At 36.7% G+C, this 26,293-nt stretch overlaps 1 protein-coding gene and 1 non-coding gene across 10 annotated transcripts in view; one reads left to right on the forward strand and one right to left on the reverse strand.

Annotated features, from left to right (window-relative positions):
• The window catches only part of FHIT (fragile histidine triad diadenosine triphosphatase), a 1,565,692-nt gene that overhangs the window by 607,999 nt on the left and 931,400 nt on the right, over positions 1–26,293 (reverse strand). The gene's annotated exons all lie outside the window — the stretch shown is intronic.
• LOC111761643 (U6 spliceosomal RNA) lies at positions 16,164–16,267 on the forward strand. The gene has a single exon (XR_002794940.1). It is a non-coding gene; the product is annotated as a U6 spliceosomal RNA (small nuclear RNA).

The following is a 26,293-nucleotide window of genomic DNA, read 5'->3' on the forward strand; positions in this document are numbered from 1 at the left end:
TATGAAGCTATTACATGCGTAAGTATTTGAAGGACATTTTAAATAGTGCTAAACTATAAATATTCTGATTCACTGCTCTCTCACACATACTAAAAATGACTTCACACAACCACTAAGCAGGTGGGTTTTGTATCTCACAGAAAATGTCACTTAATAAATAACCTTCAAATTTAAATGCAGACTATGGATATCATTCATAGATCCTCAAATTTGCCCTTGAAGTCTAAGTGGCAAGGATATTAACCAAAAAAAAAAAAAGGTTTTCTGCATTAATACTCTATTGCTTTAGCTCATTAAAACTGAATGCATACTTAAGTTTTTACCATAACATTCTTATGTCTGAGAACCTGTAACTTTTAAAGCATTTAAGTTGAGGATGTTAAACATAACTTAAATTTGGGATGATTTGTAATTTTCACTTTTCGTTCTCAAGTTAGATCACTAAAAATTGTAGGAGAAATTACTTTATCTCATGGATTATTTATAGTGATATAGTGATATATCCATTTGTCTATTCAAACAATGATGTCTTGTTCACAGATGTATACCCTAGGGCTTGACTACAAGTCTTGGAACACAATAGGTGCTCACTAAGTGACAACCATAAAATTATGGCTAGGTGACATGATGTGGGATGGGCACAGTGGGAGACAAAGAAGGAAGGGCTAGACATTTGTTGAGTTAGTGGTGAAGGAAACTTTGAGATAGAATTTGCCAATAAATATGATTAGATTATCTGAAGTTGACTTGTGCATTATAGTAAATTTCTTTGATTATAATAACTATGTACAGTTTACTTTTATATCCCCCATAACATCTATGTCCACAGAAAGTGTGATAGACTGAATAGTGCCCCCTCCCATGAGATATTCACATCCTAATCCCCAGAACCTATGACTATATTACCTTACATGGCAAGGGCAGGGGTGGGGGCGCTAAAGTTGCAGGTGAAATTGAGGTTGCTAATTAGCAGATCTTGAAATTGGGAGATTACTCTGCTTTATCCTGGTGGGTTCAATGTAATCATAAGTATCCTGAAAAGATGGAAGGGGAAAGCTGAAGAGAAGGTCCGAGTGATGCCAAGTGAAAAGACTTAACCTGCCCTTGTTGGCTTTGAAGGTAATAGAAGGGGCCATGAGCCAAGAGATGTTGGGAGCTAATAGAAATTGGAAAAGGCAAAGAAACAGTCTCTCCTAGAGCATCCAGAAAGGAAAAAAACCCCTTTTAGTCCAAATAGACTGGTTTTGGACTTCTGACCTTCAGGACTATTTAAGATGGTAAATTGGTGTTGCTATAAACCACTAAATTTATGCCAATCTGTTATGGCAGTAATAGAAAACTAATGCCATAGGTAATTTGTTTCAAAATACTGATTTTCAAAAACATTTCAAAATAAATCACTACTAAGAAAGAATACCTAAGGAAATAAGTATAAGCATTCAAGATACTTCAAGTTTTCAACTCATATGAAACCTTAAAGTGGTGTGTTCAACCGCTGGACATTTATTGTCCACACATTTGAAAACTAGAATTTCTTTCACTCGGTAATAGTTTCCTTCTACTGACTGGCAGCTGGCCTCCCTTGGGATCATCCACTGGCTGTTCTTTCCAGGAACATTCTTCTTTTGAGCTGTGACTACAGAATGGAGCTATACTTTTCAAAACACAAAAGTTGCTTTTTCTTATCACTTGAGCAGATATTTCAGTCAAAGCTAACTTTCAGGAGTTTGTGACTAATCATAAACAGATTTTATAAATGTGACTGCAAAAAGAGATATCTTTTATGTAGGCATCTTTTATCTAATTGCTCATTCAACCAGCATTTACTGAGTAACCACAATATACTAGCATAGTGCCAGGCACTGAGCACCTAAAGGTCTGTCCCAAGAGGCCCACTGTCTAGAAGAGTAAGTTAAAACAAAATGTGGGCTAAGAAAGTAAATAACAAGTAAATAAATAAAAAGAGAAGCACCCAGAAAATGTTATGAGAACTCAGAGGGATGAATAACTCCATTAAAAAAATGGTATTACAAACTGAAAACAATGAGGAGTTGCACCTTTAAGGATTAACATACTCTATGTTGAATAGTACTAAACCTGTCCTGAACTTGTAATGAGTCAAATTCATGTGTGGGTTAGAAGGCTCTTCAGTGTCTATCCAGGCCCACAATGCTTCTCTGAAAATGAACCCTCATTCTGGCCCCATATACACCCCAAACTGGAACGACCAAGGATATGTGCCTGATTCATGCTGAGCCAAGCCAATTTAATTTGGAATTAGAATTCAAGGGATGAGTTTGTTTCTGTCGATGCAGTAAACTCAGGTGACCTAGACTACTTGTCCTACGAGGCCCTGTGGGGCAGATGTGGGGCCCCAGGCCCAGAGAAGCACAGAATGCTGCTAACAAAAAGAGAAAACAAAGAGAGACACAGTCACCACGAGAGGCCCAAGCCAAGACTAGTTCTCATTTGCCTTTCTTGTGGGGCCTGGCTCTATGCCCCGATTCCTGCTCTAGTGAGAGAGACCTGTGTGCCTAAGATGAAATCCCTTTTTTGTTTAAATTTACTTTGAGTGAATCTTTCTGTCACTCTCAGAATGGGATGATTCCAACTTTGTGAAACTGATTCCACATTCCCACTGGCCTAGGCCTTTGCCTCAGTGTCCTCGCCTTTGCCTCAGTGTCCTCACCTGTAATATGGGGATGGGAAAGCTGTTACCCCTTTCAGGGAAAAAAACAGAATTCATTATGGATGTGTGAGTATAAAAGCACTTGGACTATAAATTCTCATGTACATGCAAAACTTTGAAAATTCTAACTGGTTATGAAATATTGTTCACAGAATGATGCTCATTAAAAACCAAATAGAGGGATCTTTCAGCAAAAATGAGGTAGGAAAAAAGCTCAATTAAAATAACCAGGCTTCAAAGCAGGGCTCTACATTCACCTTCAGAGATGAGTTCAGCTTTGACCATTTCAGAGGGTGGGAGAGAGATAGGAGAGAAGGAGGTAATAGGCGAAAGCGCAAAGAACCCCCGTGGGGACGAGAACACAGCAAAGTATTGTATTCTCTCGGAGAAAGCCGTATCTTACTATTAAACCACGTTGTCAGCGGACTGTACTAATGATAACCTTCTTCAGTCATCAGGGAAAGGGCATCAAAAGACAGCTTTTTAAGTCCTCACACTGGAGAAGGCAGAGCACTCTTCCAAAATCGACGAAATAGGACTCATGCCTGACCTCGGAAGGATTTTCTTCCTGTCATCTATTCTCTAGAAGGTATGGAACGATAATGTAGAAAGTTGTTGTTGGGGGCTACCTCCTGCCGCCCACCTTTGAGGTCACTGGTGGCTTATTAATAGGTTATCAAAGAGAAAGAAAAAGACCTCAGGTTTTTATACCTCATTAGCATCTCTGATAATGGGCCTGTTCATCTAGGAGTTAGAAATTGACTAAATTAGAGATTCGAAAAGATGTAAAAATAATTTTGCTGACTGATATTAGAGTCCGGGAATCTCTGCATTATCAGTATGCTCAATAAATATCCAGGTCACATGATACTTATTTTATGATACATCTGCTCTCTGTTACCATGGGATTCCTTCCATAATTGCCACAAAATATCTTAAGCTAAAGTATGCTGTGCTTCTATTGCTGGTCCTAATTTAACCTTCCCTTTCATGTAACAAAGACATTTATCCCTCCTTGTTTATGGCAGTTTCAATGTTTTGCAGAGTGCCTAGCACAGAGCTAATACATTTTTAAAAATTTTGTGAAAGCTTGAAAGAGTAGATGGGGCATGATTTCTGGGGATGGCATCAAGGGATTATTATCAAGCAACAACTAGCAATGCATCTGGAAAAAGACCTTGACCAAAAGGAGCAATGGTAAATACAAATGAGTTTTGATGGATAAGAGATTTCAGAGTGAATCAGGAGGTCATTCCAGAGGTTATGCTTCTGCATGTCACAGCAGGTTCTCATTGACTGCCACAGTAAACAATGCCTCAAATAGCAGGGTTCCTGAAAGCTCTAGAGACCTCCAGGCACTATAAGCAGGGCAGAGAAGCTAAGGAATTCAGCACCTTGTTAGTGAGGCTTACTTTGGAATTTATGCTCTCTAGTATAATAGAGTTAGAGTCACTTATAGTTTCCCTACACATGGCTCTTCTGCCCCTCTTATTTGAACCCATAATTAGCATTACACTTGTTAAATATATGTCCCAGAGACTTAAATCTTTCATCCATCCATGTGCCAGTTGAGCCCTGAATCTCAGCCTATTCTCCAGTTCATTGGACTCACCCAGGACCATAAACAAGGAGATGATGATGGACAATGCACAACCCAAGGAATAGAGTGCCTAAAACTGCAAGCTAGATAGTTCCATCCATCTGCCCCCTGAGATCTAAGCCCCCTCTCAGTTAGAAGCAGAATGGGCATCACCATCCCCAAATCCTCAAGATTGGGGAATGAACAATGGACTTAAGTAGATTTATTATTATTCTACTATAGACTTATTATTGTCACAATGGAAGAACTTGCATCATTAATATAAAGCCAGCGGCCACCAGAGGTTCTGAGGGAAGGGAGAGGGAAGGATAGGTGTAATATGGAGCATTTTAGGGACATTGGAATTGTTTTGGATGACATTGCAATGCCGGATACAGTCCGTTATATATTTTGTCATAACCTGTAAAATTGTGAGGGACAGAGTATAAACTATAATGTAAACTGTAGCCTATGGTTAGTTTCAATGCTTCTATATGTGTTCATCAACTGTAACAAATATACTACACTAAAAAAGGATGTTATTAATGTGGGAAAGTGTGGGAGGAAAAGGGGGTGGGGTATATGGGAATCCTCTATATTTTATGTAACATTTTTGTAATCTAAATCTTCTTTAAAAATGAAAATATTAATTTAAAAAAAGAGTACTCTGAAGTTCTGAACCTTAGTGAAGATGAGGATATCACTAAGTGATCAATTTTGTACAAACTTAATTTGAATTCAGAGACAGATACGTTAAAACCTTAGTCTATATATGCTCCGTAGGGAGAGAGATGGACTTAAAATCATGACAAGATCTAAAACTGCATATTCCTCAAAGGACCTTGTGTGGGTCCTTCCACTGTGTCATGTGCAAACAGATACAGTGATTAGGAGAATGAAACTCTAGAGCTCCATGCACCCACGAGTGACAAAAGCAGACAGAGGGACAATGTTCATAAATCAAGAGGCCTCCTTTGGCATGCGCCTTGGAGGCACTATCAAAATAACCTGTGGCTAAGAATTCAGTGTGAATATAACTGACTCTTACTATATGTAACTCAACTGCCCAGCATTCCTCTAACAAGATCAACAATGGATTAGTGGAAAAACTACACAAATCAGAGGTGGGTTCTGATAGCACTATGCTCAACTATATAGAAGTTACATAAACAGAACTTCTGTGGTAAGAAATAATTTGCTTAGGCAATTTTATTGTCACCCTTCCATTCATTGGGAAAATGAAAATTTAGAGATTTGCGGATTTCTCTAATGTTCTGACATAAGCACAAAGCAAAATACAAAATTCATATTTCTTTGAATTAATATCCAATTCTCTTTTACAAGAAAGTTTACCAAGTTAGAAGTGTAATTTTCCTGTTTAAAAGAAAAACCTCATTATGTTTTAAGAGGTTTATACTGATTGTGGGATTCAAGTCATTGCCAATAAACAAAATGATAGTAAATAACTATTTCAAGGCAGCAATTATCATAATGCTACCTCCTCAGTTCTAGGTTTAATCTGAAAGCACCGTTTCTACTGGGAAGTATGTAGATGAGAGTTCAGCCTTTATGAAAGACATCCTGAAAGATCTTTCACAAATGTTTAAAATCACCAAAAGAGTAATGTTCTGAAACATTTGGGGAAATGAATAAAAGTATCTCATCTTTGCATAGATTAAATATTAAAAACCTTAGTTAAAGTAATGTTTAAAGAAGGTAATTTAAAGAAGACAAATATGATAAACTGCACATTGGCAGGACTGACAGGTCCTTGAGCCCTGGCTCCTTCCTCCTTAGGCTCTTGCACAGTCATCTTCTCTACCTGGACCTCTTTGCCTCCTTATCGTACACTCTTCCTTCCACTCTCAGTTCAACTTTCATTTCCTCCTGAATAACTTTCTTTGCCCAGTACAAAATTGGACCTATGCTTTTATGATAGCAGATAATTCTCTGTCACTCTACTTATCAGAGATGTAACAGTATATTTAATTGTCTTATTCTTAGTTTAACATCTCTTCCCCTCCCTGGACTATAACATGCTCTATCAGGGCAGACATTGCTTCCATTTTGTTCATCTCTGAATCCCCAGCTCCAAAACCTGGCTGGGGAAGGACATATTGCCACCTACTTATTAGTCACTCAATAAATATTTGAGGAATGATTGAGCGAAAAAAACCTGTTTCTGAGCACTTTGCTCAAGTATATATTTTATATATGTGAAGAGTGAAATAAATTTAACATTTATTATGTGGATCTATCCATTTAAATGTTATACTTCCCTTTTCACTTACTAGCATAGTGGTTATAAACTATGTCTACAATGCTCAAATTTTGTTGAATATATACATCAGCAGCAGCAACAACAGTTCCAAAATTAAGGCAATAGGACAGTTATTTTAAGTTAAGTGGAGTACTAATGTATTAAAATAATGAATAGTCAGTCTTTTGGAGTCCACTGATATAAACTTAGGGACTAATAAGAATTTGAATATGCACAGGTACATTCCAGAAAAGTCTTTAGGAGAAAGCCATTATGATTATGCATATACCAACCCTGGGTATCCAGACAACTGCAGTGGTCTAGCCCTGCATGTATATAGACATCTTTAATGAAAACACTCATGCCATGGATTTAATATGGTTGATTGCAACTGCAATAGGCTTAAAAATGGCTTTCATTAGAAAGGTCTATAACTCTGCTTTAGGGGAAAAAAATTCTATTTTAATTTGCATTCCCAAATAGAATAATGTTAGAATAACAAAAGACATTTGCCCGCATTCTTCTAATTATATTTTAAAAATGAGAATAGCAATGAAGGGGAAGTTTCTTTTCTTTCATGTAACAAGGTAAGAATTTTCCCTTTTATTTAAATTCTCCTCATGGCTAGACTAAGAACTGAAGGTCATTTATGACAAATGAAACTAACAATTTCTTATTTCTCTGTTAAATTTCTGGGGCTGAGCATATTCGTATTTCTATAATACTATAAACATAATAATATATAATTTAATGCTGAGAATAAGCAAAAAAACTATTTAGCTACCTGCTCTGGCAAGTATCTGTTCCTGCAAGAAAATCAAGTACTAACTTACTTAGCAAGGTGATCATCTTATTCATCAAGACTTACTTTAAGACCCTCTCCTCTCTTTAGCACTGTCACAAACCATTTTGAGACATACCCAGAGGAAAAGCAACTATTCTGAAATGTGGTTATAGCATTCTCTCTAACAAAGGCATACCCTCCAACTGAAAGTTATTTACCAGATCCTTATCTGCCCAGCAAGACAGGCAATTAGCCAACTCCAGCACCTCTAGTCTCCTTATTTCATATAATGGGAGAATAAAAAAGACTAAGAAACACTTCTAAAGGACACAGACCAGGAAATCAAGCCCTCTAAAAAACTGAGATTTAATCATATGATTGTAGAACACTTCTCATCTTCAATATCTCACCACTATATCAGCAAGACACCAGTATAAAAAGAGAGGATTAGAAATGCAAGACATAGATTCTATTTAAGGTGGACTTTTTAGGGAAACCTAAAGACAAAAGGATAGGAGGAAGAAAAAAAAATAAGAAAACTAAAAGATATGGAAGCCTCTGGCACCTACAACTACAACAAACATTAAACACAACCTTGATTCTAGCTATATTAACATAAAACTTCAAACTAAAAGCCTAGTTATCCAAGACATCATGTCCGACATTCAACAAAAAACAAAAACACAGTGCATGCAAAAAGGCAAAAAAAAAACACCACAGTCTGAAAAAAGAAAATAAGTATCAGAACCAGAGTCACTTATGACACAGATTTTGGAATGATCAGACATGTAACTTAAAATAACTATGATTAATATGTTAATTTGGAAAAAGTAGACAACATGAAAGAACAGGTGGGTAACGTAAGGAGAGATAGAAACTCTAAGAAAGAATCAAAAGGAAATATTACAGTCAAAAGCAGTGTAACAGAAATTAAGAATGATTTTGATGGGCTCATTATAGGCAATACATAGACAACATTATAATCAATAAGCTTGAAGATAGGTCAACAAATACTTCCTGAAATGAAATGCAAAGAAAGAAAAAGAGGAAAAAATAAATAAAAGAACATTTTTTAAATGGACCATTTCAAAAGGTATAACATACATATAATTGGAAACCAGAAGAGAAGAGACAGAGAGTAGAGCAGAAAAAAAAAATTTTTTTTTTGAAGTATATTAATACTGTATCCTGCAATCTTGCTATAACCGCTTATTAGTTCCGGGAAATTTTAGGCAATTCTTTGGGATTTTGACAAAGACCTCAGGTCATTTCTGAACAAGGATAGTTTATTTCTTCCTTCCCAATCTGTAAACCTTTTAATTACTTAAAAAAAAAAAAATCATATTACTTTAGTGAGGACCTTCAGTACAAAAGTGAATAGGAGTGATGCTTTGTTCCCAATTGTATTTATTTCCTATGGCTGCTATAACACATTACCACAAACTGGTGATTTAAAATAACAGAAATTTATTCTCTTAAAGTTCTGGACACCATAAGTCTGAAGTAAAAGTGTTGGAAGGGCCACAGTCCCTTCAAAGGCTCCAGGGAAGACTCCATTCCTTGCCACTTACAGTTTATGGCAGCTCCAGGCAGCCTTGCACTTGTGGCCCCATCACTTCAATTTCTACTTTCCTGGACACACCGCCTTCTCCTCTACTTTTGTCATCTTCCTTTGCCTCTGTCTTATAAGGACACCTGTGATGGTATTTAGGCCCCACCCAGATAATCTAGGGTAATCTTCTTGCCTCAAAAATCCTTAATATGTTTACATATGCAAAGATCCTTTTTCCAAATGAAGTAACATTGACAAATTCCAGAGATTAGGACTTGATAACTTTAAGGGACCATTATTCAAATATCTGCACTGATCTTAAGGGGAATGCATCTCACCAGAAAGTATAATGTGAACATAAATTTTGGTAGATGTTCTTTATCAGCCTGATGCAGTTTCCCTCTATCCCTAATTTGTTAAGAGTTCTAAGATGAATGAATGTGGGAGTTTGTCAAATGATTTTTCCGCATCTACCAATGTTATCATATGATTTTTCTTTTTTAGCCTGTTGATGTAATGGTTTCATTAATTGATGTTTGAATACTGAACAAAACTTGCATATCTGAAATAAATTCCACTTGGTCATGGTGTATAATTCTTTTTTATAAATTGTTGGATTAGATTTACTAATACTTTGTTGAGGATTATCTCATCTATATTCATGAGAGATATTGGTATGTAGTTACCCTTTCTTGTAATGCCTTCATCTGCATTTGGCATTAGGGTAATGCTGGCCTCATAAAATAAATGAGGTACAATACCCTCTGCTTCTATTTTAAGGAGGAAATGACAGAGAACCATTTCTTCTTTGAACATTTGGTAGAATTCAGTAGTGAAAGCATCTGGGCATAGTGCTTTCTTTTCTTTCTTTTTTTTTTGGGAAAGTTATTAATTATTGATTCAATTTATTTAATAGATATAGGACTATTAGATTACCAGTTTCTCCTTGTTTAAGTTTTTGTAGTTTGTGTTTTGCAAGGAATTGGTGTACTTCATTTAAATGATCAAATCTGTGAGCACTGGGTTTTTCATAATATTACTTTATTATTGTTTTAATATAGACCTAAATGAAAAACTATCGAACTTCTAGAAAATAATATAGGAGAAAACCTAGGTGACCTTGAGTTTGGTAATAAGTTTTCAGATACAACAACCAAAAGCATGATCCATGAAATAAAACATTGATAACTTGGACATTATTAAATTTTAAAACTTCCCCTCTCTGAAAAATACTTTTAAGAGAATAAATAGGCCACAGACTAGGAGGAAATAGTTGCAAGGCATATATATGAGAAAGGACTTTTATCCAAAATAGACAAAGACCTCTTAAAACTCAACTATAAGGAAACAAACAAGTTAATTTAAAATAGGCAAAAACATGAATAGATATTTCATCAAAGAAGCTACATAGATGGTAAGTAAGGATATGAAAAGATGCTCAACTTCATATGTAAAGTTCAACATATGTCATTAGGGTATTACAAATTAAAACAATGAGATAGCACCACCCACTTATTAGAATGGCTAAAATACCAAAACTGACACTATCACATGCTGACATGGATGTGGAACAAAAGAAACACTCGTCATGCTGATAAGAATACAAACTTGTACAGCCACTTTGAAAGATGGCATGGCAGTTTCTTACAAAGCTAAACATAGTCAAACCATATGACCGAGCCATATATGCCCCTAAGTATTTACCCACTTTAGTAAAAAATGTATGTCAATACCAGAACCTGGACACAATATTTAATATAACTTCATTCATAATCACCCAAAACTGGAAGCAACCAAGATGTCTTTCAATGGGTGAACGCATAAACAAACTGGTACATTGGTAAAATGGAATATTATTCAGCAGCAAAAAGACATGACCTATCAAGTCATGAAAAGACATGGAGGAAACTTAAATTTATATTGCAAAGTGAATGAAGGCAATCTGAAAAGACTACCTACTTTATTATTCCAATTATATGGCATTCTGGAAAAGGAAAAATTATAGAGACAGTGAGAAGATCTGTGGTTGCTAGGATTCCAAGGAATAAGGGGAGGGATGAATAGAGAAGCACAGAGGATTTTTAGGATAGTGAAACTATTCTTTATGGTAATATAATGATGGCAACATGACAATATACATTTGTCAAAACTCTTAGGAATATACAACACAAAGAATGAACTTTAATGTAAGTCATGGACTTTTCATTAATAATGCATCAATATTGGCTTGTTAATTGTAAAAAATGCACCACATTAATGCTAGATATTAATTAATAGGGCAGGGAAAACTGTGTAGGTGGAACGAGGATTATGAGAACTCTTTGAACTATCTCTTTAATTTTTGTGTAAATCTACAACTATTTCAAAAATTAAACTCTATTAAGAAAAAAAAAGTCTATCTTAAAAAAAATATTACTTGGAATTTACTCTCTAAGTGTAGGCTCCAGAAGCCTCTATTTCAAACACCTGAGAAGATTCTTACGGCTGCCCAAACTCCAGTCCATGGCTTTTGGTAAACAGAGCTCCAAGGTGGATACAGAAGCCAGTGTTGAAACTGGTTTAGTTCCAAGAGTTAGACTTGAGTTTGAAAGAATAGAGGGTATGTTGGCTAGCTTTTTTAGAGTTAAAGGATGGTAGAGCTAAATTTCCCAGGATCAAGCCATAGAGAATGAAGAAAGACTTTAGATAATGCATAGTAATGTAAACACTGACCTTAGTTTAGAATCTTCACCAACGAAGCAATTTTTAAATAAGCTATAGCTCCTTTCACTAGTATATGGAAAATACTTATTTATGAGGGTATGGGGGTGTATTTGTGTAGTTGTGTATATGTGTGTCAGGAGATGCTCAGCTTTATTACCTCTATGTAGCCAGTCCCAATTTTCTTATACAGATATAATTAGAATACTATAAAATTTGCCATTTGAAATTGGACAAGATAATGAATAGTATTTTAGTATATTTATGAATATGTGCAATCATCACCACTATCTATTAATAATTCTGGAATCCAAATGCTCTTTTAGTATATGTCTCAAATTGATCTGGGGATATGGACTATAAGAAGAATTTCTGACTTTCTCGTAATGTTAATTTACTCTGCATAAATATATCTAGATCCTGATGATATTTAAGAAGATTGTCATTCTCCCCAGGCAGAATGTAGGCTGATACTTTTTAACATTTCCACACAGAAGACTGTCATCCTGACCTAGAAAAAATTAAGTGTGAAAATGTATACATTTGGACTAAATAATGAAAAAGAGGTTGAGAGAGAGTGCAAAGGAAGAGGCAAAAAGGAGACTTTGGGCCAAAGGTATACAATAGGGAATATGAAAAAGTTTCTAGGGCACTGCAGAAAGACAATGTATTCTAGTGATTACCTTTATTAGACTCTATTGGATCAGGAGCCAATTCATTAAACATTAATGGCAGGGGAATGCCATCCATATATAATAAATAGCCATTAAGTTGAGATAGACAGCTCTGCACTGGGTCAGTATGAATTAATAAAAAAACTGAAGCTGGCATTTCAGAATCATAAAAAAGACAGATTTAGTAGAAAATATTCAATAAGAATAAGGAAGAGCAGTATGTATTACACTATTTGTCTGAAGAACAAACTAAAAGTGAGTACAAATTTACCATAAACCTAAAAATACCCTCCAAGAACGAATCACTTATTTCTTGAAAATGGATGTCACTTACATTTAAGAATTTTAGTAGTTCAACGTGTGACATTGGCAAATGGTAAATGCAAAGACAAATGAGATGTAGATGTTCAGCTGGAAATTAGACAAAATGTTAATGAAAGCAGAATAACCTCACTGAACACAGTTCCATGAATATAAAACAGTAGCAGAATTGAGATTATTAACAGATAGATCTAATTTCAAATTTCTCTTTTGGGTTAATCTTGGAATCTACTCCATTTATTTGACTGTTTACAAGGCAGGGCACCTAAAAAATACTTAAGTTTATTAGAATTTGCTCCATCAGTTTAAAAATAATTTAGAGATATTCCTTTAAGATTCTTTTGATATCATGTTACTAAGATAACAATGCATGGACTTCCGCATTGGTAGCTCTTATGACACAAATCAATATGGTGTTGGTTGAGAAAAATTATCAAAAACTTAGAACTAAGGCAAAAGGATTACATGTGGTGTGTCCTATCAATGTAATACTAAAATACTGTTTAACGAGCCTCCCAAGGATTACTTAATTCTACAGGAAAAGGTACTTTCACATTTGATTTTGCCATATTCTATTTGATTAGTGCCCAGCCATAGCCACTATCAAGTTATAGGGTAATCTGTAGACTTCTGTCTAGTATAAAAGATGACTCCAACTCCAAGGTTATTTTTGTATTGTCCTATAGGACATTAACCACTCTTGTATCTAACCTAGAAATCTCATTCAAATAGCTTCTCCCTCCCTTCCTCCCTCCCTTTCTTCCCCTCTCTCTCTTTTTCCCTCTCTCCCTCTCTCCATCTGTCCCTCTCTGTCTCTCAACAAAATGCCTGTAAACACCCAGATCCTCAAAATGCTCATGGACTGTACTGGTTTCTTCATTAAAGGACTATTAAACTTTGGTTCATATTTACTCATAGTCATGCTTTTGACCCTGTGAAAATACTGTGTCCCACCCCCTCCCCCTGCAAAATTTAAAAACAAATAAATAAACATATACCACTCTTGTAAATCTAAACAAACCAAGGCTTACATAAATTGTATTGTGACACAGATAGGCTGGGGTAAAATTGACAACAGATAACAATAACATTTATTAACAAAGAAAAGGCCTCTCAACTTTAAGGGTTATCGTTGAAAACAATAATTTCAGATATGCAAAGCTTTAAAATGTAACAGCTTGAGCAAATTCCACTGTATTTTTATAGTGTTCTGGGAAGTTAATGAACTCCTTCAAATAGTAATATATTACTCACAATGCCAAAAATAGGCTTATAGCCCCTAAGTTATCAATAGAGGGGTTTGCCACTCACCCAAACAAGGATATCTTTAAGTACATTACAGAAAGAGAGGTATACACCAGATGAAATACGTATTTACAAATTATGACATTTTCATGGATCTTGTGCTGACTTTTTGATGTGTCAACTTGAATAAGTTGAACTACAGTCTCCAGTTTTTCAGTCAAATACTAATCTAGGTGCTGTGAAGGAGTTTTACAATGCAATTCAAGTCTCTAATGAGTTGAGTTTAAATTGGGAAGATTATCCTAGCTGGACCTGACTTAATCAACTGAAAGCCCTTAAAAGAGGATTTAGACCAGGGCTTCTTAACCTTTTTTGTTTCACGGACCCCTCTGTCAGATAGGTGAAATGAATACTACTGTAATTTATTTTTGCATACATTCATATGCGAAGGAAATGCTAGATTTCAGTTACAGGTTAGAGAAAATAAAGAGAATAAGTTGATTTTCTTTTTCAGTTCAAGCTCGCTGACCCCCTGAAATCTTAAGAACCCCTGGTTAAGAATCCCGGATTTAGGGTTTCCCTAGGGATAAAGTCTGTGAACAATAGTTTTGGCCAGTGCCTGTGCTTTTCAGTCTGCTCAGAAGCTTCCTTTCCTGGTAGCCTGGCCTATAGACTTCAAACTTCCTTAGCCAGTTTGCATAACTGCATACGCCAATTCCTTGTAATGAATCCCTTAATATATACATACATATAGCTACTGGTTCTGCTTCTCTGATTGAACTCTAACTGGTAAAATGCCTATGGATAAGAATACAAGAATGTCAGCTACCTTCCCCTCCCACCAGCATTCCACTGAATCAGAAGCCCTTCTAAATGCTGCGACTACTTTCGTAGATGAGGTGACACGGCCTCTGCCTTCAAGGTAATTTACATCTATCCGCAAGTACTTTAAACTCCTCACCAGTCCAAAATTAAGCTTGATAGAGTCCTCCAAACCGGATCCCTCTTTTGATTTCCCTGTTTCTACTCATGGCACCACCATTCTTTTGGCCACTGAGGTTCTTTGCCACTTCCTGCCTGCCTATAGTCGGTCAGTGGCTCAATCCATGCCTTTTCTCTCAGCAAAGCTTCTGATTTTCAGGTATTTTATATAATTATATGTCTTACTTCTTGCTTGGACTGCTATAAAATCATCTCCTTGGACTTCCCTCAACTTCTTTCTTTAATCTCTCTCACATAATAAACATTCTCAAATCCAGTCCTAGCCAATGCCCTCTCATGTCTACTGACTGAAATCCTAAGAGCTCATTCTCACATTTCACATTCCACAGCCCTGACTCTATGACTCCAGTTCAATTTTTCTTTCCCACTCCTCTCCCCTTAAAGTGAAAATGAGCTACAACTCACTCTTCCCAAATATGCCTTGCCCTTCCCACCTCCATGCATTTGGGCTTGCTATTTCTGACCTTCCCCCGCTGCAATCCCCACATACATACACACAAAATCTTCTTACCTTATCTCAGCTGAACAAGCCCATCTCTAGTCTTCTAGGTCCATTGCTACTGGGAAAGCAAATGTACAGACCTGAATTCCATTCCTCAGTATGGTTCCTTCCAATTTGATACAGCTTCCTCACAATTAATTCAATGCAATAAGCCTTGATTGAGCTGGATAGTTAAACTTCTTGTAAGGTGTTTACAGTACCTCTCCATCTGAGAGAATCACTGAGTATTTTTTTAATACCTGCCAGCCGGGACTCATGTCTCGAGCTTCTCTCTCCCCATCTATCCTTATACCACTGTCAAAGGGACCTTACTTCCACAATTACACTCTTTTCACTTACTGCCTAACATGTTCAATGACCCTACAAGATAGTGAATTCCTTACAAAAAGAGACTATGTCTTGAGATCTCTTCTGACCAGTCACATCCTTGCTACTTTCTGACCCTGTGACCCTGGGGCAAGTCACTTTCCTAATCTGTGCCTCAGTTTGCTTACCTATGACATGGAGATGGTAATATTTGATCATACTGCTACTGAGGAGTACTATAAGGATCAAATGAAATCCTTATGCTAGGAAAAGGAAAAGTGCTTTTAATGTGCAATACTAAAGTTTGGGACTTTTCTTTCTGTTTTCCCTTCCTTCCTTCCTCCTTTTTTCTTTCCATGCTTCCTTCTTGCTCCTTCCCTCCCTTGTTTTCTTCCTTTTTTTTGGCATAAACATGCTCATAGCACTCTCTAACCCTTTAGTTACCTCTGCATCAACAGCTATATAGATATACCACCTTTTTAAAAATTGGCATGGTTAAAAATTCAAAATAATAAAACAAGTTATATGTTAAAAAGTCTCACTCCTTTTGTTTGCTTTGGCTGCACATACCTAAACTTAGAATAATACAAAGAAGATTATGTTGGCTCCTATGCAAGGTAGACCTGCAGATTTGTGAAGTGCTCCATATTTTTTGTATTTTATGCTTGATTGTTCTATAAACTCTTAACTTCTCTAGTAACAATTTTTTAAAAGTCTCATTCCCACCCTGTTTGTGCTTACTCCATTCTCAAACCACAGCCTCTTCGTATTAGTTAGCCAAAGGGGTACTGAAGCAAAATATCAGAAATTTGTTGGTTTTTATAAAGGGTATTTATTTGGGGTAGGAATTTACAGATACCAGGCCATAAAGCATAAGTTACTTCCCTCACCAAAGTCTATTTTCATGTGTTGGAGCAAGATGGCTGCCAACAGCTATGAGGGTTCAGGCTTCCTGGGTTTCTCCCTTCCAGGGTCCTGCTTCTCCCTGGGCTCAGGGTTCCTTTCTTCTCAGGGCTTGCTTCTTCCTGGGCTCAGCGTTCCTCTCTTCCTGGTGCTGCCTTCTCTTTCCTCTGTGAGCTTACTTCCTGGGGCTCCAGTTTAAGGCTTCAGCATCAAACTCCAGCATCAAAACTCCAACATCAGAAACCCTCAACTCTGTCCTTTGCCATGCCTTTTATCTGTGAGTCCCCACTCACAAAGGGATGGGGACTCAACACCCTAATGATGTGACCCAATCAAAACCCCAATCATAACTCAATCACGGCCAGGTACAGACCAGATTACAAACATTATATGTATCTAATTTTATCTGTTTAAAGATATCTTGGATAAATGCACAATAAATTGGCAAAGGTAGTTCCAAGGGTGTAGCAGTTTGATATAGCTATGAATTCCAAAAATAGATATTGGATTTTCTTATCCCCTCTTTCTTGTAGAAAATTGTACATTACATGCACCATTCTGCCCCTTGCATATTACAAGTAGCAACAAAGCTGATATGTTTTTTTTAAAACTTAGCATAGCTACCACACAGTTGTAAAAACAGGTCATTTTATTTTATAGCTGCCTATTATTCTATGAATTACATTTGGGTTGCTTCCAGTCTTATGCTACTACAATAACACATTACAGGCAATAGCCTTGTATATGTCTAATTGTGTACATGTAGGCTTTACTATAGGGTACATTCTCACAAGCAGGATTGCAAGGTCAAAGGTAAAATATATTTGCAATTTTGATAACCACTGCTAAATCGTCCTCTATAGGTGTATCATTTTAAATTCTATTGGCAATACACAAGACTCTGTAGTTGCCACAACCTTGCCACAGAACATACTATTCAACATTGGGATTTTTGCCAAATATAATATGTGAAAATTTAGTATCTCAGTGTAGTTTTAATTTGAATTTTTTAAATAAGAGTAAAATAATACTGAACATCTTTTCATGTGCTTTAGGGTCACTTGTACTTTTGTCTGTGAAAATTCTGTCATTTGGAGTAAGAATGGCAGCATCCATAATTATCCAAAAACTCAGTGACTTAAAACAATGACATTTATTTTGTTCACTAATCTGCAATTTGGGCAGGGCTCAGTGGGGATAGCTCATCTGTTTCACTTGGTGTCATGTGGGGCAGCTCAAAGGCTGGGGTTTTTGGCCAAACACCTATACTTGATGGCTGGTCTCTCCTTACAAACAGGGTTTCCTCACTATACGGTGATTGCATTACAAGGGCAAGCAGTCCGAGAGCAGGTGGATAGGAAAGAGAAAGAAAAAAAGAGCAAGCATGAGCACTAGATACCTTCTATTTATAAAGGCAGTCACAAAGTCCCACCTAAGTTCTAAGATTCTACGTCTTGGTGGGGCATGACTGGGTTCTGGAAGAGCATGTGGGGTTGGGAAAACAGTTGTGGCCATTTTTGGAAAACAGAATCTCCACAATCTTCTTTAACTAGTTTTCTATGGGATCACTGATTAGTTTCTTAGCAATTTCTAGAAGGTTTGAATAAATTCTGGGAACTTAACCTTATATCTATGATATCAGTTGCAAATAATCTTTCCACAAACCAATTCATTTTTCTTGTTATTTTTATTTATCTCTTTTTTCGAAGTTCCTTGAACCCACATAGCATGCAGATTTTATTGAATGGAAGTGATTTTTAAATGACATACTTACAAAAGGCATTTTCAATATTAGTACATAACAGCTAAGTAATTTACTATAATTCTCATAGTATCCAAGATTTCTCTTAAATAAACTGATATTTCTAAGAACTGAGATTTTCTTCTAACTAGCAGGCTAATCTACTATGTAAACATAATGAAATGTTATTTTAAAAAAATCAGACCAAAAAGTAACAGTGAAAGTCAGTGTTTGCTATTTAAATGATGTTTTTATAACCAATAGGTTTAAAACACCATGCAGATATATCATCATTTAATTTTCTTTCATTTTAATATCATGGAAAGTTCAAGGGATAAGTTAGAGATAACCCACCATCCCATACATGGCTGCTTTCCTCCAATTTGGAAATACAAATACAAATGTAAGATGGTCTTTGCCCAAGCTCTTCTACCCCAAAACTAAATGCCTTAGGTATTTTCACATCTACAATGGCAGAAAAGGCATTACTTCCAAAAAAACGTTCTACAAATTAGCATGGTAACTCTTGTCATAGCTATATATCAGTATCAGCAAGATGGGAGATGACTAGTATCAGGAGAAACAGGCTCAGATTTGCTTCTGACCCAGATACAAAAAAAAGCCATGCCATTTTTGCAAGCCACTTTAACACTGAGCTCAGTCAGGTCAGCTTTAAAATGGGGATGATATTTCCCTACTCACGTGACAGAGTTATTTTGAAGATCAAATGAGATGTCATTTATCTCCCTTCATACAAGGCTGATAAGAGTATTATATATGTGACTGTGGTTGGCATTGACTTCAACACTTAGACCCCTGCCTACAACACATATTATGTGCTTAATAAATTTCACCTAGTGTTTTTTTTTAGACTGCTCTATTTCAGTTAAGAATGTAGGGGTAGCAAGTTAGGAAATAGATGAGTCACTACTTCACCAATTTTTAAGTATCCTAATAGATGGTACATGAGAGTAAGAGGTAAAAAAAGGGAGAAAAGAGGAGGAGGAATGCAGGCCTCTCTGATTCTCTCTAAATATTGCTGTCCTTCTCAGCTAAGGAAAATAGCACGCTTCAGCAACAGCTGCATTTCTAGAGTGCCTTTGTCATTTATTAGTGTCATGACCTTGTGTGGGGGTTTAGAGCTATATGTACCCCAGAGAAACATGCTTTTAAACTTAATCCATCCAATGGGTGTGAATCCATTTTTAATGAGGTTACTTTAAATATGGTATGGCCCACCTCAATCAGGATGGGTCTTAATCCTATTACTGGAATCCTTTGTAAACAAAATGAAATTCATTCTCAAGAAGCTAAATATAGAACTGCCGTATGACCCAGCAATTCCTCTATTAGGAATATATCCAGAAGAACTGAAAACTGTGACACAGACAGACATCTGCACACTGATGTCCATAGCAGTATTATTCACAATTGCCAAAAGATGGAAACAACCCGTGTCCATCAACCAATAAATGGAAAAGCAAAATGTGGTATATACATATGATGGAATACTATGCTGCAGTAAGAAGAAATGAAATTTGGACACATATGAAATCATTATACTAAGTGAAGTAAGCCAGACACAAAAGGACAAATATTGCATGGTCTCAATATGAACTAAATACGAAGAATAAATGCACGGAGTTAAACTTTTAGAGTATAGGTTATTAGAAGATAAAAGGAGGGCTGAGAAGAACTACTGATGCTTAATGCATGTAGGAGTTTTAATTAAGTTTACTGTAGGGAAACGGACTTTGGCCCAGTGGTTAGGGCGTCCGTCTACCACATGGGAGGTCCCCAATTCAAACCCCGGGCCTCCTTGACCCGTGTGGAGCTGGCCCATGTGCAATGCTGATGTGCGCAAGGAGTGCCGTTCCACGCAGGGGTGTCCCCCGCATAGGGGAGCCCCACGCGCAAGGAGTGCGCCCCGTAAGGAGAGCCGCCCAGCGCCAAGGGAAGTGCAGCCTGCCGAGGAATGGCGCCGCCCACACTTCCCGTGCTGCTGACAACAGAAGCGGACAAAGAAACAAGATGCAGCAAAAAGACACAGAAAACAGACAACCGGGGAAGGGGAGGGGAATTAAATAAATAAAAATAAATCTTTAAAAAAAAAAAAGTTTACTGTAAAAGTGCGGAAATACATAGAGTGGATGGTAACAAGTTACAGTGAAGAGAGGCTGTTTTATAAATGGGAATGTGGCTGGAAAGGATAGTCCAGGGATGTAAATGTCAACTGAAGGAAAGCTAGAGAATAATCTAGGGGCTGAATAACACAATGAACCCAGAGGTGGATGAGAATTGTGGTTGATGGTACAGATGCAAGAGTGTCCTTCTGTGAGCAGGGTGGTGAGAATGATATGAAGAACAGGGGAAAAAATATAATTGGTGTGACTGCAGTTAACAGCAATACTGCAGTATTCATGCATCTATGCCAAAGATGTACTGTGCTAATAATGAGGGAATATGGAAAAAAATGCACCATGTGTCTGCTATGGACCACAGTTGGTGCTAATAGTCTGAGGGTACTATCTCATAATCTGTAACAAATGTTCCACCACAGTGTGGTGTGTTGATGAAGGGGTGTTGTACGGGAATTCCACACATGTGTATGATTACTGTGTAAGTTCATAAATTCTGTAATAAAAAGTAATTTGAAAAATAATGATAGGGTGGGCTGAGGGAAAGAACATCAAATGTAAGATAAGAACTATAGTTAGTAAGTAGTAAGATTTTGATGATATTCTTTCGTAATTTGTAACAAATGTCTCACAACAATACAAGGTGTTGGTGGTGGGTTGATGTAGGGGACCCCTGTATGATGTTATGCATGTTTGTTTTGTAAGTTCACAACTTATACTATATGCTTATTGTTTATGTATGTTTATGTATGAATGATATACTTCAATAAATTTTTTTAAAAAATGAAATTCAGACAGAGAGGAAGCCACAGGAATGGCCAGAAGCTAAAATCAACAGAACCCAAAAGAGAAGGTAGAGACCAGGAGACACTGCCATGTGCCTTACTAAGGACCAAGAATCACCAACAGCCAGGCCCAGAACACCACAGTTTTGGGAATAAAGCATTACTTTGAGGATGCCTTGATCTGGACTTTCTCTTAGCCTCAAAACTATGAGCAAATAAATTCCCATTGTTTAAGCCAAACTATTGCTTGGCATTTGCTTGAGCAGTCCAGGAAACTAAAACATCTTGGGAAAGATATGTAATACCTCTGTATCAGATATCTATTGCTATATGATAAATTAAACCAAAACTGAGTGGCTTAAAACAACAATAAATAATTATCTCACACGGGGTCTGTAGGTCAGGAATTCAGAAGACCCTTAACTAAGTGGTCTAACTCAGGGTGTCTCATGAGGCTGAAATCAAAATGTTTACCAGAAAGAACTGAAAACAGTTATTCCAACAAAAACTTGTACAAAAATGATAATAGCAGCACTGACAGTATAGACGGTTTTCTCAAAATTTAGGGTAAGGCAAAAGTCTCTTTGATATCCCAGTCTGTCTGGTTCCAGAGGTTCTCAGCTATGTGCGTGCGTGTGTGTGCACATGTACTTGAACTCCTTTGGCAACCCAATGAAGCCTATGGATGGCTTCTAAGACTGTTTTTAAATTTTAAAGTATATATTATTAGTGAAAATAAATTATACTGAAACACCTATGAATATATTATAAAGCATGTTTGTGATATAGCAATATGTGATTTTGAGACATTAAATAATGAGACCCCCTGTTAGGTCTAATAACTACAGCATTTTCAAAGGAATGATAAACAAATGATATTTGGAGATATTTACAATAACTGTAAAATGAATAAGTGATACCTGTGACTTCAATTGGTGAAAAAGCCACAAGTACTGTTAATACAATTACGGTCTTTTGTCTAATTCACACTTGAAAGAAATGCTAAATTTCAGTTAGAGGTTAGTGTAAATAAATATGCAAAGTTTTCCATTCAAGTTTAGAGATCTCATGAATACTATTCATAGACCATGGGAGTCCTTGCACCCAGGGCATTTAACTTAAACTTTGAAAGAAAGGGAGAAGAGAAAAAAAGGAAGGTGGTTCTAATATGGAATAGACCCTACAAATAAAATATTTTTCCGTATTAAATTTCCTATGATACACAAGATTCTCTAATGTGCTCAATGATACTCTCATTTCAAAATGATCACTCTGATTTGGACATATACCTATATAATGCTTTCATTTAAATGTACTTTAATGAATCTTTAGACCTAGATAAATGGATTTACAGAAGTGGTACATTAAAAGGCCATTTTAAGTTTTGGATCGAAAGGATCTTTAATTTATAGCTCCAGAAAATATCCATTCCATGGCTCAAAGATCCTTGTGGATTATAAAAGAGGAAATGACTAACTGAAAAGGAATTATTCACCACATTATTAAACATGACAAAAAGCTTCTGAATTGGAGCTTAAAACAGGCTATTTAAGATTCCAGCAATCCCTGGGACTTTGGCAACAAAAATGTTCAAAAGCCTTTTATAGTTGCTGTCAGATTTCTGTAAAGCATTTGAGATTCCTGTGAACTTATTTATATAACAAGCTAAAACCTGAAGCCCGACTTGAAAGTCTTTCTATTCTAATTATGTAGAATTGAAAATGCCTAGAAGTGAGGTTCAATGTTCTCCCAAGAATATCCTTCTGAAATGGTGGTTTCAGAACCAGGTGTTTGAAAGAAGGAACCAAAGTGTAGTTGCTATGGCTTATTATACTGAGCAGTTACAGCAGATACACAAACTATAGTTTGGTAAAGTGGTTTAAAAGAACTGCCATTTAGCTATTCTCTCTGCAGCAGCACGTTCCAAATGACTGCTCATATTGTTCCCTCCTGGCCTACTATCATGGTTTATTTCTGAAGCTCTATAGCTCATGTGTAATCATGTAGCAAAATAATTCAGGAGATAATGACCCTACAGGATATCAGCTAATTGAGGTTCTTATCACAATACTGTTACTGATGACTGGGTGTCTCCCAAGCCATCTCTAATATCTTATACCTCAACATTCCAAATGTACGTCTTGCCCCTATGTCCACAGAAGATATGGCAGAAGGCAAGAGTAGGTACATATCCCAAGCTGGAAACACTAAGCGATACTCCAAAGAAAAATGTTAAGATGGGTTTTGGGGCTGAGTACTGTGGTTGGCAGCTTCTAAAATAGTTCCTAATCGTCCGTATCCCCTGGTATTCATGACCTTGTCCAGGCACTTCTCCCTTTGACAGTGGATTGGACCTAGTGATTTGCTTTTAACAAAGAGAATTCAAAAAAAGTGTTAGAAAGTTATTTCTGAAATTAGCTTATAAAGAGCGAGACTCCATCTTTCTCATTCTCTTTCTCTGGCTCTTCCCGCTCACTTCTTCAGATTGAGCAAACTGCCCTATGGAGAGCCCCACGTGATAAGAAATTGAGGTTACCACTTCAACAGCCCTAGAAGAACTGAATACCATCAACAACCTCATGAGTGCACTCAAAAGGAGAGCTTTCCCCAGCCTAGCCTTAAGATAACTGCAGCCCCTTTACATGCAGCTAACTAGAGATCCTGAGCCAAAGGACCCAGAGAAGCCATGCCCAGATTTCTGACTTACAAAAACTGAAACTTAAGCCATTAAGTTTCAGAGCAATTTACTATCCAGCAATAGATAATCAGTACAGGTACCTTGCATACAAGATCATTAATTGGGCACATTAATTATAATATCTCCAATTCTCAGTATATAGACACCAACATCAGAGATGTTAAATGACTCGCTTAGGTCTCAAACCCAGGAAAGGAAGTTGTAGAACTGGAAAATGAAGCCAGTTTCCTAGCTCCAAAGTGTATGCTTCATTTGCTGAATTATACTATGCCCCAAATGGGTTTTTCCCCACAAAACTGGGTTGGGTATTGCCTATTTGGAAGAGAGAACACATTTTCCTAGAGATGAAATGGTTTGAATGAAATCAACATGAGTATGAACCAATAGCAGAGAGGGGAAGAGCTAGGAAGTAAAAGGCGGAAAGCACTAAAAGGGCTCCTGCACCACCAACACCTGAGTCTTAGCAGTCTGGTTCCTAAGGTTGCTTTGATGTAAAGGAATGCAGAGAGAAGTTTAAGGGTCGAAGTACCCAAGAAAATCAGGTAGCCACATCCTACAGTTCCTAATTTGGAGTTAGCTTTTACCAGATTAACCTTCCACCAATGGATCTACACACAGGCTTCATAATAGAATTCCTTGAGAGATTTTTTTAAATGCCAGTACTTGAAGTTCCATCTCAGGTATTGATTAAATTTGTATGGGAATGGGCCCAGACATGAGTAAATTTATTTTTAAGTACCAAGTCCCACTAACATCCAGCTAGACGTAAGAATTAGCTACTTGAAGTTTTCATGTCCACTTCTCTACATAGACCAATACTTTGGTTAAGTTAGGACCCAGGTGAATATAACTAGCAACAGGAACAACAGCTGCAGCAACCACCAAAAAAATGCCATCACTATAAAAAAAAATTTTTAAACTCAATGGGTGAAATCAATAGTTAATGCTTAGAGGTATAAGATTGGATGGTTTCCATAAGATTAGGAAAAATACAAGGCTGTCTGCTATCAATACTTTCATTCAACAATGCACTGGGGATTCTAGCCATGGCAATTAGGCAAGAAAAAGAAATCACAGGCACCCATATTGGAAAGGAAAAAGTAAAACTATCTCTATTTGCAGATGACATGATCTTGTATATAGAAAATCCTAAATACTCCATGAGAAAGAAAAAAAAAACTACTAGCATAAATAAACAAGTTCAACAAGGTTGCAGGATAAAAGAACAATATACAAAAATCAACTGTATTTTTTACACTTACAATAAACAATCTGAAAATGAAATTAAAACAATTCCATTCACAATAGCATCAAAAATCAAATCCTGAGAAATAAATTTAACAAAAGAAGTGTGAAACTTATACATGGAACACTATAAAACACCACTGAAAGGAATTAAGGAACTAAAAAAAATAGGAAAAGATCCATGTTCATGGGCCAGAAGATATTGACGTCATTAAGATGTCAGTGTTTCCCAATGTAGTAGTTTGATATAATTGATGAATTCCAAAAAGAAATATTGGATTATGCTTGTAATCTGATCTGTACCTGGGCATGATCGAGTTATGATTAGGGTACCAAGTGATGGGGACTCACAGACAAAAGGTATGGTGAAGAACAGAGTTGAGAGAGTTTCTGATGTTGGAGTTTTGATGTTGGATTTTGATGCTGAAGTCTTAAGCTGGAGCCCCAGGGAAAGAGACAGAGCTGATCATCTAATAGTCTACCACTGACCTTGTGGAGGAAACAGAGGAGCTGAGCCCAGAGGAACCCAGAAAACCTGAACCCTCACTGATGTCAGCAGCCATCTTGCTCCAACATGCAGAAATAGACTTTGGTGAGGGAAGTAACTTATGCTTTATGGCCTGGTAACTGTAAGCTCCTATCCCAAATAAATACCCTTTATAACACCGAGCAGATTTCTGGTATTTTGCATCAGCACCCCTTTGGCTGACTAATACAGAATTTGGTACTGAGGAGTGGGGAAGTGCTTTTGCAATTACCAAAATGCTGGAATGGTTTTATAAATGGGTAAGGGTATTTTTTTGAGGACTTGTGAGATGCTCGATGGAAAAGGCCTAGAATGCTTTGAAGAGACCATTGATAGCAATATGGATGATAAAGAGGCTTTTTATGATGCCTTAAAAGTAAATGATGAAACTATTATTGGAAACTAGAGGAAAGGTGATCCATGTTTTAAAGTTGCAGAGGACTTAGCAAGATTAACTCCTGATGTTTTATGGAAGACAGAATTTGAAAATGGTGATCCTGGGCATTTAGCTGAACTTTCCAAAGTAAACCTGGAGAATGCAGCTTGGCTTCTCCTTGAAGCTTATAGCAAAATGCTAGATGAGCAAGATAAGTTGAGAACTGAATTGTTGGGCACAAAGAAAACAGAAACTGATTTTGAAAAT

Source organism: Dasypus novemcinctus, chromosome 26, assembly GCF_030445035.2.
Source record: "Dasypus novemcinctus isolate mDasNov1 chromosome 26, mDasNov1.1.hap2, whole genome shotgun sequence".
Lineage (NCBI taxonomy): Eukaryota > Metazoa > Chordata > Mammalia > Cingulata > Dasypodidae > Dasypus > Dasypus novemcinctus.